The sequence below is a fragment of the Pezoporus occidentalis genome, unplaced genomic scaffold, assembly GCF_034315485.1.
Source record: "Pezoporus occidentalis ecotype Australia unplaced genomic scaffold, CSIRO_AGI_Poc_V1 ctg8, whole genome shotgun sequence".
NCBI lineage: Eukaryota > Metazoa > Chordata > Aves > Psittaciformes > Psittacidae > Pezoporus > Pezoporus occidentalis.
Window position 1 is genome coordinate 8,795,986 of NW_026916158.1, and position 13,956 is coordinate 8,809,941.

Sequence of the window (13,956 nt, forward strand, 5' to 3'; positions counted from 1 at the left end):
TGGTGCTGTAAGGTCATGCAACTTGTTTGTGCATCCTCACTGCTAGGTGCCTAAAATAACACAGGGTTATTTTCCAATGCATTTCAGCAGTTTGAACTGCAAATGCTGCATTAAAGCAATGAGCATGGCTACAGAACACAGAGAGAAAGCTACCATGACAGCCTTTCACAACAGTCTCTATTCCCTGCATATACACACACACTTGTTCATGATGTGTGAAGACATTTTGGAAATAAATCTTTCACAAGTATTTACTATTTAAACCTATATGCTTTTAAAAGTGGGGTGGAATACAGCTTTCACCTGTGGCACTTAGCACTTGCTTCTTGTTCACATGTTGGGAAAGGAAAAGAGAGGTTCTTACGTTGGCTGAAATTAAGTACAAGATGCTAACTCCCTGATTTGTCAAAACTCAGTCTGTCTGCAGGAGAAATCCTGAAAAGGCACTGGCTAACACAGCACAAATGCAGTCATGCCTGTCATGGAAAGTTTGGTGGACACCAAACCAAAGGATAACGTGAGTCACCCTGTCAGTTTGGTGCAGCTGGGTATTCTGGAGAGCATTTACTTTGCTTAACCAAACTTAGAAGTGTGGCTGTTTCAGAAGTCAGGGGTGCTGAGTCAGCACTTTCAGATATCACTCTTTATCAATTGTGAGTACTGGATGCATTTAAATGTTTCATATTAACATCCCCATGCTAAGTTTACACATGCTTCGCCTTATTATACTCAGTCTGTAATAACAGCTATGCTTTGCAGTTAGAATGCATCTGTCAATCCATGCTAACTCCCATCTTTTTCCAAATTAATTTGCTGTCCCCAAACAGGCAACACAACACCTGCGATTATCCCAACAAAGCACGTACTGCTAGAGTAGAATAGCAGGAACCTTCATTGGTTGCTCTCAAAGAAAACCCAGCTGAGCAAGAGAAATCCTGCTTTCTCTCTGAAGAAGACCTTGTGTACTTAAAACAAACTGGAAAGAACTTGAATACTTCACATAATTTTTAATCAATTCTACCTAGACACACAGCAGTCTGAGAAGCTATATATATATAACCTCCTTACGTTTCACTATTTACATTGCGTTATTCTCTGGCTATTTCCCAACCTTATTCATTCACCCTAGAGATCAATTTATGCACCAAAATAAAGTGTGATCTTATCTTTGGACTGTACAGAAAACCTAAACAAAATTTCTCATGGGAGGCAGGGGTTAAGGCACTGGACTGGGTGTCAGAGAAGTGGTGTTCTATTCTTGGCTCTACTGCTCACTTGCTGTGGGAGCTTGTAGAGCAAGATATAGAGCAGGAATGGAGACTCCAGCCAATAAATTCCTCCTCTGTAACTTCTCCTCTTTCATTATGCATGAGAGTGAGTTTTTCCAGCATTCAAGCATACATCTGAAAGCTGGGGAAACATGACTCAACCAAAATACAGAACCAGCAGAGAAAGAAAATGAGTGGAAAACATCAATTACAAAGTTTTCTCTGGCGCCTCTGAAGTACTGAAACAGAATCTCTACTCACAAGTGAAGATAGAGGACCAAATCAGCCCTGGTTTCAGTAGGCACACCTCCAACTCTTGCACCAGATGGGCACAGGGGCTGACTTTGGCCTGCTGTACTGCTACTCCCTGATCCATTTTCTGCTTCAGGCAAGTTTTCTGAGATAGCAAACAATAAAGACTCAGGTCAGGGGGGAAGAGACTTGGGTTTGTTTTTCAAAAAATAGGAACCAACGCTTTGGTTTTTAAATAAGCAATCTGACTTTTAAAAAAGAATAATAAAAATAGAATTTATTAGGGCAACTTTGATTCAAAAGCCGTAACTAAGACTACATCCAGATCTGGAATAGCTAACAAACTGCCTAAATTAAGAATGACAAACTCTGAGTTAACTCCTACTGGAAGCAGTATTTTCATGCTTTTCAATAGGAACAGACTAGGCAGCACTTCTTCCTTTAGGTAAGAGCTGTGACCTAATGCACAAAAGTTGCTACATTTCTTATCTGTTTGGGAGAACTGCAGAAAAAATAAGCTTGGAATTCCCCATTTAGGCATGGCTGGGGCCAGGCTCTTGTACCACTGTGCCAGCTAATGATTGAAGAGCTAGATTTTTGCAACTGTGATGTTCTGTGTGTATAACACATTGTCATGAAACTGATTCAACCTGGCCTTATTTATTTTTAACTGGTTTACCACCTACTCAGAGAATCTGCACCACATTCTGCTCTTAACCATGTTCTAGATGTTTGGTGTATTCTCGACTCAGTTGCTGACAGCTTTACAGCCTGGTCTTGGACCCTTCAGGCTCACAGAAACAAAGCACTAACCTAGTGGTAGAATATTGTTCAATATTAATTTTTTTTCTAAATTTTGCATATGATACATGGGAATAGCATATACCTTGTTTTAAAACTCAAAGACTGACAAATAACCTCACAAAGCAGCTGCTGTACGGTGTCAGTTCTCAGACACAGGGAACACAGGTTCTACTATATAATAAAACATACTCCCTTGGACAATACAGGGGAAAAAAAAATCTTATTCTGACAATTCCTGAAAATGCCAAGTTTTCAGAAACTTTTGGTCTGAAAGTCAGACCCAGTAGGGCTCCTTTAAGGTGACCCAATACATGATATATCCAGTGATAGATAAGTGATTTATCAGAAGTGTTAGCAGTGAACTCTGGTCTCCTTAGGTAAAAAGTGTTTTTTCCTTCCTCCTTTTTCATGTCAAACCCCTATTTTTTGTTTTCCAGAGCCTGTAACAATCTCAGTCAGTTGCTCAGGAAGGAGAAGTAGCTTCTTGATATGTAAGAGCAACCCCTCCAATTTCATACTTTCTAAGATTGTCTATATTTTAATTGATGAAATATTAGGTAACCAAAGTCTTTAATCTTTAATCTAAGTGCAATGCACACTTGCTATGTTAACAATTATTTCTTAATAAAATGTAACTATGTAAAATTCAAGGCAGTCTCAGAGAATGTGCAACTGAAACCCTTTAATATACCTGAGGGATTATTTCCATGCTTATGTATATTAGGCATTATATAAAACACAGGATTTCCTGGGACATTATCAACAAATGAGATTTTTTTTTTTTTTAAACCTGCTTTTTACTGATTGCATTATTGAATTTAATTTTGTTAGTTTGAATCTTCTGGGAAAGATATGATTTTAATAAAGCATAAAAGGTTTGCCTAGTAGCTGGCTGTTGGCTTTTACTTGATACTTAATGTAATCCGTAATTACTATAGCAGCTCCTATGTTGGCTGGTGTGTTAAGGTCACTGGAAAGCTATACTGTGTTGTACTTGCTGTATGAGAACATCCTTCTGGTGACTGATGGCTACACCCTATGGAAATGTTTTAATTTTGCCCTTGAAGCATGCCTTTAAGGAACACTGTCAATATGTGTATTTCCTTGGCAAGCCGTACATGGTCTTCAGGAATCTGTAGACAGCCTGATACCTGTCTTTCTACCAATGAGTGTTCAACTACATCTCCTTTGAATTACAAATCTGGTTCTCAAGTCTTCAACCAATGAATTTACATACCTCTTATTTATTACAAAGTTCTCATTTAAAAGGCACATTTTACCTTGCACACATGTTAAGATGGAGAACACTTGAAGCCCTCACTAAAAAAAAAAAAAAAAAAAGGAAAAATGTGTTGCAGGACTTGGCTTCACGAAGGTAGGTTCTCACCTTTTTAAGTATACTTCCTTCTTGCAATGATTTTTTCTTTAAACTGTATTCCTGAACTATCTGAAACACTTGGCCAGAACTTACAGTTGAGAAACACACTTAAAGCATGATTTGAACTGTCTTATATTACAAGACTGAACTATATTTTGAAGGAGTTTAACATTACTGTGCTGTAACCAAGCCCTGTGACACAGCAGGCTTGCAAGCAAGTCATCCGCAGCTTCACATGCCATCTGTTTCAGGGGTACTGCTGAGATAAATTTGAAAATAGAAGCAAAATGCTGGAAATATTCCAGAACTGCAGTATCCCTATATTAAACTTGGACTTTATACCTATAAGATTTCCACGAAAAAGACTGACAACTAAAACTATGGTCAATATTAATCACAGAATCAACAATTTAACTATTAGTCTAGTCCACATGTGTTTATGATTCCCACTGGATGTAAACCAACTTTGTGTCCTGGTGATACAAGTCTGCTACATTAAAAATGGCAATCCCAAGAAATAAAAAAATCAGTATGGAAAATCCTTTGATTGGGGAATGATAAATCAACTTGGTAGAAAAATGGATGATTCTGAAAAACTGATTAATGGGTAATTTTTTTCTGTACTGCATAACAGTTTCTGTACTAGATAACATCACATGTAGATTCTATACCTTTAGTTCAGGCAAATTGCTCACGGAAAGGTTCTTGTGCTTTCACAAGGAAAATCAGGAGCACAGGCCCACTTGTCATTTACCAGGATTTCCCATCCATTTGGATATTTTCAGATTCACAGTTGCTGCTCTCTGAATGCAGTCAGAACACTGATTTATAAGCCATACAAACAGAAATTTGTAAAATATTTCATCATACTATTTTGGTATTAAAAACAAAAATCATCTTTACCTCTAATAAACAAAACAGAAAAGGCTCCCTGAAATAGGTTTTAAAGATTTTTTTTCAGTACAGAACTTCATGGTTAAGCTAGTTGGTTACCTATTTTCTCAGTGAAATTCATTCACCTCATGTTCACTAAACAAACTGCTGTTCTGTGGAGATGGGTCTCCCCATCTCCAGTCCTAGCTTGGAGTGACTGTGGTTTACTCTATCGTCCAGCTTGCATTAACAGCGATGTAGATTCTTCTCAGGACCAGATGCATTTAAACTGTCAACAAGAGTCAAGAGGAATTTTTGTAATACCAATTCGACTTAGCTGTTATCACAAGTTTAAACCTGCTGCAAGACCAACACAGATGGAAACTAAACATATTGTCATTCATGTCTAATGAAAAAACACTGCTCGCTGTAACTGCTAAATGACTAGCACAGACAAATGAACCTCTGCCTTTGAACAAGCCTCCAATAAAATTAATTTTGTTGTACTCATCAGCCGTGTTGTATCTTTCTCGTTGTCAGAAAAAAAACACAGAGACACACATGAGAAGCTGAGTAAAAAAAAAACACCTAATATTTCTATAGCTGGTAAGGCCAAGTCTGTGGGTTTACTTTTTGCTATAAATAAACCCAATCTAAAACCAGCATTAATACAGAAGTGCTATTGAACACATCAGTGAGAACCCCCCATTACCTGTAAGGCCACTACTGTAATCCCCAATAATCTCTTGGGAGCAGAATCAAAGGAGCAGCATGCAACTTCAGTAAAAAAAATCCAGGCAGAATAAACAGAGAAAACATGAAAACAGTGATTTACTGGCACTCTGTTTGAAAGGAAGAGTTAAATTAATACATGAAAAGATCCTATTGGCTCTGACTTGTCTGGGTTATTAATTGAACACCTTCTTGGAAATGTGTAGATAAAGACGTGTATCTTAGAGAATATGAGATAAGAGCAAAAGGAAAGGGAGAGAAATTAGAAGTTTTGCCAGCTCCCCCTTAATTGACAAGCTAAGGTTGTTCAAAGCTGCCTGGAGGAGCATAGTATGAAATGCTAACTAGAGTGTGGGCTAAAGATGCAGAAGATTACAACTTCAGGATTATACTTAAACATAGATATCTTTAGACACAGAAGAGGCTGTAAAGCCAGCTGAACGATATAAAGCTGCTCTAAAACAAGACAAATGTGTACTCCATGTGTTATAAGCAGTTCAAGCTGCTTCCTGTGATGAAAAACATGGACTATATGGCAGACATACTATAGCTAAGTACAATAGATCCCATGATACAGTTGTTTAAAGGAATATTAAAGTGATGAAAGAAGTGATGGAATTCTGCTCTTTAGGAGGCTCAGAGGATGAACCAGATAGAAAAGGTTTAAGCATGTGGGCTTGGTAAATTTTCCCCAAAGTTGCGACCTAGAAGACAAGTTTTATGTATGAAGAACCTGGCCCCTCCAAAAACAATACAGGTCCATGGGTCTATTGCCCAGGGCAACAGGAGCAGGGGATGATATGGCTTAGCACTGCTTACCCACAACATCAACAGGAGGTCAATATCGTTATTGCCATTTCACAGATGAAGAACACAAGAAGCTCAGAATAGCACATCTGGAGTCAGCAGCAGTCTTGGGACCAAATCCCCTTCATCACTTTGTTTCAGTCTGTTTCTATCCTTTCTGCCTTATTTTGTCCCCCATAGAGCACAGTGAAGTGTCCAACTGTACAATTCAGATAATACCAATACAGTAACAAGAAACAACCTTATTAAAATACTAATTGCAGCACTAAAAAATTTTCTATGAAATTATCACAACTGCCAACATTCCATCATTAATGTACAAAAGTCTGATTATCTTTTCAATAAAAACAGAGAAATTCTAGCCTTTAAACTTGTTATCACTGCAAAACAGAATGCCATGATAATGCATAAGAACTTTGGTTTGCAGCTGTAAAATTCCCAAAAGTCTTGTGACTCTGTTATAATTTTGTTATAGATGATTACCTTCCTCACACATAACTCTCAAGTTCACTTTTGGGAAACAAAATATATATCCCACAAAAGCAAACAATCAGTTCTTTAATAAATGAGAAACATGGAAAGCAATTTTTCCTACAACACACTGCTGAATACTAGAATGGGTGACATTTGCACATCTGCTTTCAAATTATACAACGCATTTTTAGAGGCAAAAGTGAAATCGAAGATCTTCAAATGCTAATCTCTGACACTATTTTCAAGTGGTCAAGGTGAAAAAAATATTTGTCAAGCTGAATCCTAAAGCTTATAGATAGGAAATAAAACTCATTGTGTAAAGATGCTTTAATTAGTTTCTCAACCAAACATAAGCTGAAAATGCTACCATTTTAAGCAAACTTGAAAAGGCGTAAGAAAACCTAATGCTAACCACCATTCCTTAATCACTTGAAAAAATGCATTTCGAAAAACCTTTTCACATAGGAATGACAATTCATTACAGTACTTTCCTGGGAAGCTTAAATAGCATCTTTCAAAATTTTTGCTTTAAACTGGCTTCTAAAAAAATATAAATTTATTTAAATCACAAAGTTTTCTATTCAATGGCAGTTTATCTGTACTCAAAAAAAGGAAAAGTTTTTACAAATAGTTTCAATTACATTCCTACCCAGGAATGATTTTACTTGCATATCAAACCCTGTAATATGCGCTGAGTTCCACTCTCCCGTTTTACAAATGAATGGCTACTGCCATCTACCGTTAGAAAAGATATTATCAACAGCAAAAGCACATCCAACAGCCCTTCAGAGCACAGATAGGCGTAGAAAACAAAGACTCCACCAAGCACAGGGAAGCAGCTTACCCTGTTGAAATCTCTGAAACACACCATTCGACTGACCAAAGAGAGTTAGAAAAAAAGGCTCTTCTCCTCTTGAACCACTATCATTTTTATGTCTGAAACAACTGGAAACTACACATGAAGCCAAACATTCTGACAACTGGGTTTTTTTTATGGATTTGAGGGTTTGTAAGACTGTCCCAATGACTGTGGCTACACATGAATACACACAGATTAAAATATTAATTAATAAAGAATAATTTCAAGATACTATTATGCCCAAGTTACAAACACTCCTCTGCAATCTGAAAGCTATAAATGCATAAGGTAAAAGTCACCTTCCAGTTCTCTATGCAAAGGCCACACAACATAGAATTCTTGCTTGAAGAGGGACCTGATCTGACCCACTGAGCAGGTCAAAGTCACCAAGCATGGGACCAAGACCCAGAGCTGTTCTTTCAGGCTCTCACATAAGTTTAGCATTGCCTGGGGTTGGTTTTTCCAAACTTCTTTTGCATAAAATTACTTCCCCCCTTGGGTGTGTTAAGCTGAATACAGGGAGCTGGGCAAAGGAAAGCATGGTAATTTATTAATATGCTTAAACCATCTTTAGTCTATACTCTCAGTATTTACAAAGATTTAATTGTGTGACTTCAATTTACCATTGAATTATTATATAAAAATTATTGAGATATATGCTTCTTCCATTCTCTCTGCTGATGAATATCCTTAGATATAATATCCAACCACATTTTGAAAGTACCCCTTGTTGAGGCAATCTACAAACAGAATTAAGGTAGGGTTCTATTAATGTTTGTCAGAACTATCAGAGGTTAAACAGCCTTTGAATTAAACCATTCTTTACTCTTTGATAATTATTATTTCTCCTTAAGACACTTTTTGTTGTCTCATGACCAAGGTCAGCTTGAACTGTTTTGTTAGACTCAATACAGTACTTCAATTTAACTCTGCTTGTACTGTTCTTTTACAAAGTCTGCACGCACTGTCACCTCTGCAAACAATTTTTGGAAACATTTAGCAGAACTTTCAGTAAGTGAGAAGGCTCCAGCTTTTCTGTTGGTGATTCCAAGTACATAGCAAATTGTACTTTAAACAGAAAGTCATACCAGCATGTGAATCTATACTAATTTACTTCAGTTTGTCTATCTTTGCATATAATCCTCATGAAGTAATATAAATATGCCTTATTTTGGTTTGTTGTGCACTGGCACATCCCATACAACCCGAACAATTGTGCCTGTTTTTAAAACAATGCAAGAAAGCTAAAATGCAAACTGGAAACAGCTCAATGAAAGCAATGCAAGATAAAGTACTGCTGCTGTCGTATACAACAAGCTCTTCAGATAGTGGAAACACATTCTTGTTGAGATCAGGAAAGGTAATGACCCTGAGAGATGACTGAAGGCAGAGACCAAGGTAGAGGCAAGAGTGGAACACAGCTCAAAACCTCTGCACACCACATAGTGCCACAGCTGGAATAAACTGCAGCTGAGATTTCATGCTTGGAAATGTGCACTTGAAAAATGTGGTAATGGGGGTCATACCACTCATCCCCTTCATCTCCCCAGGGACCCTAAATCTGCTGGTTCTTGAAATACCCTCAGAAGATGGCTACTTGCAGAAGCACAGCGAGATTATACCATCTGCTACCCCACCAAGTCTAGCAGACCTCCCAAGGGATTTTATCCACATTGTGCTGGGTGTTTTTCCCTAGGTTCTCCACAGAAAGGGAGCAATTTCCCACAGAGACAGAAAACTCTAGGGTTTGGTTAGAAATAGCACACTTCAAAGATGACCATGCAAAAGGAAGACGTCCCCATGCATACATTAGCAGAGTGCAGTGAGGGCATTTCATCCTGCCAGGGCAGTCCCAGTGCTTTGTCACCTTTGGCCAAGGCACTTCCCATGTACACAAGCTGAAATGATACATGGCATATGACTGACGTCAAACAGCAAAAACATCCTCAAGCAGATGTGAGCATAACACCCTGCAAAGTCCACCAGCTAAACATTTGTTACAGAACCTCCCGACAACTTGATGTTAATTTCTGAGCATCTGACACCTGACTACAAGTCACCCAGCATGCACAATCCTCATTCCCAAACCACCTGAACAGCAGCCCAGAATATGAACTTCAACAACAGGCTTTCATAATTTTTTTGAGAACAAGTGCTCCTCTTCTCCCAAACATCATCACCTCCCTCTGTGTCACTTTGTGCACTGCTAGCATTGAGAATAACATTCTTGGTGCACACAAGCTTCAAACCAACCATCAGATATTTAAAATCAAACAAATCTGTAGATGTTAACAAGAGCACTTACGCTCTGCAGGGAAGAAAAACCACTTCAAGTGATTGAAGCATGGCACTGAGGTGGACCTGCTGACTCTCACAGATCACTGCGGCTTACTGCCAGTTGAGTTCTGCTTAGAAAAGAGCCTTCAAATACTATTACTTTGACGCACCAAGGCTGCAGCCACTTGCAAATGGTTTTAAACTCTTCAGGGAAGAAAATGCTGAGAGCTTCAGATTCCTAAAAAGTCAAAGTAGCTTTTTTTTTTTTTATTTGACAGCTTCACTGGAGCCAGAAGGCAGCTGCAGGCTGTTCAGAAACAGTAGAAAGCTGTAGCAGCAACAGCTATGTTTATTGTAGTCTCCATGACAATACCACATCGCACAAAGTTTTCCTTCCTACCATCAATAAACAGAAGGAAAAGTAGATCAAGTCCTCCATTTCTAAACAGTTTTTCTATGACACGTGGATCTGCAGAGCACACACTTCCTCATGCATGCAGAAAATTGGCAGCTTAAGCTTACAGCCTCTTTCAGAAGTGACTATGAAAGAAGAAAAATCATGGTAAATGCCACAAAATCAGATATATTAGGAAACAAGAACTTTTCTCAGGGAAACAAGACTTGAGAGACAAGGAGAGTTTTCTTTTGAAAAGTAATGTACTAAGCACATGAAATATTTCAGCTTTGCATGTTTAGTTGCAAGACTGAAATAATTATTTGATGCTAAGTGAAAGCTGTTGCTAAGAAACAAGAGAAAACAATGAAAATGCATTGGTTTCAAATGAGAAAGAACACTACTGCTGGCAGAGCCAGTGTTAAGTTTTAGCTAAATTGGGTTTATTAAGTGACATTCAGATTCCATTACCAGAAAGGAGCTATACATCTTCAGGCGTGTGATGTCGGACTCTCCCACTTCTACTTACTCTGGCAACAGAAGGTTTCCGTGGAACAGAAGTGCAAAAAATTTAAGTGCCCAAGTGCACTTTGTGATAAGAATGAAAAACACCCAAACCCCACAAGGCCACAAGATGGCACTGGTCAAACGCCCAGGAAAGAATTTAAAGGTTGGTAAAATATGAGCACTGCGGCATGACCAAACCCAGCTTCTAGGGCCATGTCTGCTCCCTGCCAAGCCGAGGCCTGCGGTGGGTGCAGGAACGCACGCATGCCGACTTTTCTGATAAACTTTCTCTAAGTGGTTGATGGTGGCTGCAGAAGCACTGAAACAGTTTGGCCTATGGCAAGCAATCCCAGCAGAGGCAACCAAACAGCCTGCTCCCATGGTGGCAAGCAGCCCAGCCCGCGCTCCCTGCACTGCTCCGTGAGGGAGGCAGTGCTGTGGCTGGGCATTCCACAGGAGCCCCCTGCTACACGGCAGGGCCGAAGCCTCCGCACTGGGAGGAGCGGCGGGGGGGGCAAGCCCCAGCACTGCTCCCTGCACAACCCGTTCTTCTGCACTGCAGCAAAATGCTTGTCGCCAGCTCCCCGTACCCGGGGGCTTGCGTCCTTTTGCAAATTCAGCTCCACACTTCTAAACCGGAGGAGTAAAATAAAATACAACGCTTCTTGAGCTACATAGGTTAAATTCAACAATCCCAGCTTTCCACAACCGCAGGGCCCTCCCAAACAAGATGGCAGCGCCAGCGGTGCGCACGGCCCCTCCATCGCCCGTCCACCCGAGAAGGACGGGACACAACAAAAATCCCGGCAGGGAAGTGACACTCTGGGGCCTCCGGGCAGCCCCCTTCGCCCCGGGGGCACCCCTTCCCCGCCGGGCGGAGCGGCCGGGCCCCACCAAGCCGGGGCCACCCGGACTGCGATCTCTACCCGCCCGCCTCAGCGGGGCAAGGCCGCCTCACGGCGAGGTGACGGGGGGGGCGGCCCCAACAGTCGGGCCCAAGGCGGTGGTCGCACGCTGCTACCCCGACACCCTCCCCGCCCCCCCCCTCCCATCCTCAGCCCCCATCGGAGAGGCTGCTGCGGGTGTCGGAGCAGCGCCATCCGCGAATCCCACGGTTGAGGGAAGCGCGGCGGCAGTGCCGAAGACGCTGCTCCGTTTTGTTCTGCTGGGGCACCCGGCGGGGACGCGCCCTTTCGCTCCCGACCGCCGGCGAGGCTAACAGAGACGAACTCTTCGCGGCGGCAGTGGCGCGAACCGGCCGACCGCGGCCTCCTTAAAGTGCGGCGGCGGGAGCATCCGTGGCACACCCCCGGCTGCGTGGGGGACGGAGACCCCAGGGCGGGCTAGGCTGGGGAGACCCGTGGCTGACGTTTTTTGATAGCAAATCCCATTCCCCCCCAGACGGCTCCCCCCGTCCGCTGAAAGTCAGCGAACAAAACAGCGGACGGGTGCAAGGGGAGCACGGCGGCAGCCATTAGGGTTAGTGAGGCTGGAGCCCCCCCACACCGCCACGCGACGTGCGGCACTTCTTAAACCCTCCGCGGTCACGCCCACCGCGCCTCCATTGGTCAGAAGTGGCATCCACCTCTGCCGCCATTGGCTACGGCGGGGGCAGGGGGCGGGAGGGAGAGAGTGGCGGGAGTTTGGGACGCTCGGGCCATTCGCCCGGCGGTAGTACCACGTGCTCCTGGGAGTGCGCTCCGGACTGCGCCCTCCCCTTTCCCTCCCCTCCCCTCCCCTTCCCGCCCCTCCTCGCCCCTCCACCCCCCTTCCCTTCCCTGGGAACTGGGCCTGGATCTGGATCTGAATCTGGGACCTGGAGCCGGATCCGGGGCATGGCGGCGGTGTGTAGGGGCTGGTGCCTGCGATTTAGGGCAGGGACTTGAGCCTGGGGGCTGCACCTAGGGCCCGGACCCATGTCTGTGCCCTGTTGGAGAGGGTATTTATCTCTTCCATGCTCTCTCTTTGTGCAAGGCATATTCTCCCTGCACTGTACGTGCACACCTCACTGTGACACTGTGACAGTGGCGAGACACTCGCTGTGGACACAGAGCTACCCCTAGACACTAGCTTCCAGAAAGCGGCCACTTCAGGTTCTTCTCTATGAAATGTTAAGCAAAACCTGTAATAAAATCACTGGTATTTTAGAAATGTCTTCTGTGCACCATGTTGGGCTCAGCTTTCTGTGTACTCTGTCACAGTAATCTGTGTAGGCTGTAAGGCACCTAAGGAAGGAAGGAGCCTCCTGTCCAAACAGAAAACTTCCTATTAGGAAGAGCACCGGCATTCACCTTAACACCACCTAACACCACCATACAATCTCCTTGTTTAAGCATTTCTTTTAGTTTCAGGGAAGAGGCTAAAACTGCCAGAAAGGACTGAAGTCCTTATGCCAACATCATGATTTGTTCATCATGATTTGTTCATGATAGAACTGGAGCAGAGCTTGTCAATCCCCGGTGATTCTATGCCAATGATAGGAAGGTAAAAAAGGTGATTCTATGCCAATGATAGGAAGGTAAAAAAGGGCTTCAGGACAGTGAATCTTTTAATTCTGAACCATAATCTCGTGGCCACTAGGAATGTGGTAAGATTTTTCCGCTTTAGCAGGATTCTTAGTTACGTGTTTCTCGAAGCTCAGGCACACATAATATAATTTTTCTTGTATGCCTGGTACAAGCAACTGCTGATCTATGGTGACATTTAATCTCTAGGGACTGCTGAAGACCTCGCAGGAACAGAATGGGTGTTATTAGTACTGGGGCAACGTGCCGCTGGACAGAGCTGTGGCTGCAGCGTGAGCATTTTCACATCAGGCACTGCAGTTGTGCCGAAGGGATTTTTACGTGTTCCGTTTGCACTGGTGCTGTTATTCTCGGCGCGTGTGTGGAAGGGACCGTGGGCGACGTCCCTGGAACACCACGCACCTCAGGGAGACCTGCTGGCCCTGCAGCGGGGTGGAAGGCAAGGGGCAGGGGAAGGCTGTGGGGAGTGTTTGGGGAGTTCCGGCACGGACAGGCCGCAGTTCTGCGGAGATGCAGTTCCTTGGGCAAGCCCCTTGCTTCGGCGCCGGGCTGAGGCAGGAAGAGGCCAGGAGGGAAGGTGGCGGCGAAGCCGTGACGGGTGCCATTAGCAGTGCTGCCGGAAATCATATCTGCGCGGTTGTTTCCGTAGTGTAGTGGTTATCACGTTCGCCTAACACGCGAAAGGTCCCCGGTTCGAAACCGGGCGGAAACAACAACGGGTGCTACATTTTTAATCTTTTCACACTAGAAAATGACTGGATCCGGTCCCCTCCGGCTGCTCAGCCGCCCCTATCGCAAACGCTAAA

The 13,956-nt window shown here is 43.0% G+C and overlaps 1 non-coding gene across 1 annotated transcript; it reads left to right on the forward strand.

The window, feature by feature from the left end:
- Nucleotides 1-13,789: 13,789 nt before the first annotated feature.
- TRNAV-AAC (transfer RNA valine (anticodon AAC)) lies at nucleotides 13,790-13,862 on the forward strand. The gene has a single exon. It is a non-coding gene; the product is annotated as a tRNA-Val (tRNA).
- Nucleotides 13,863-13,956: the final 94 nt, after the last annotated feature.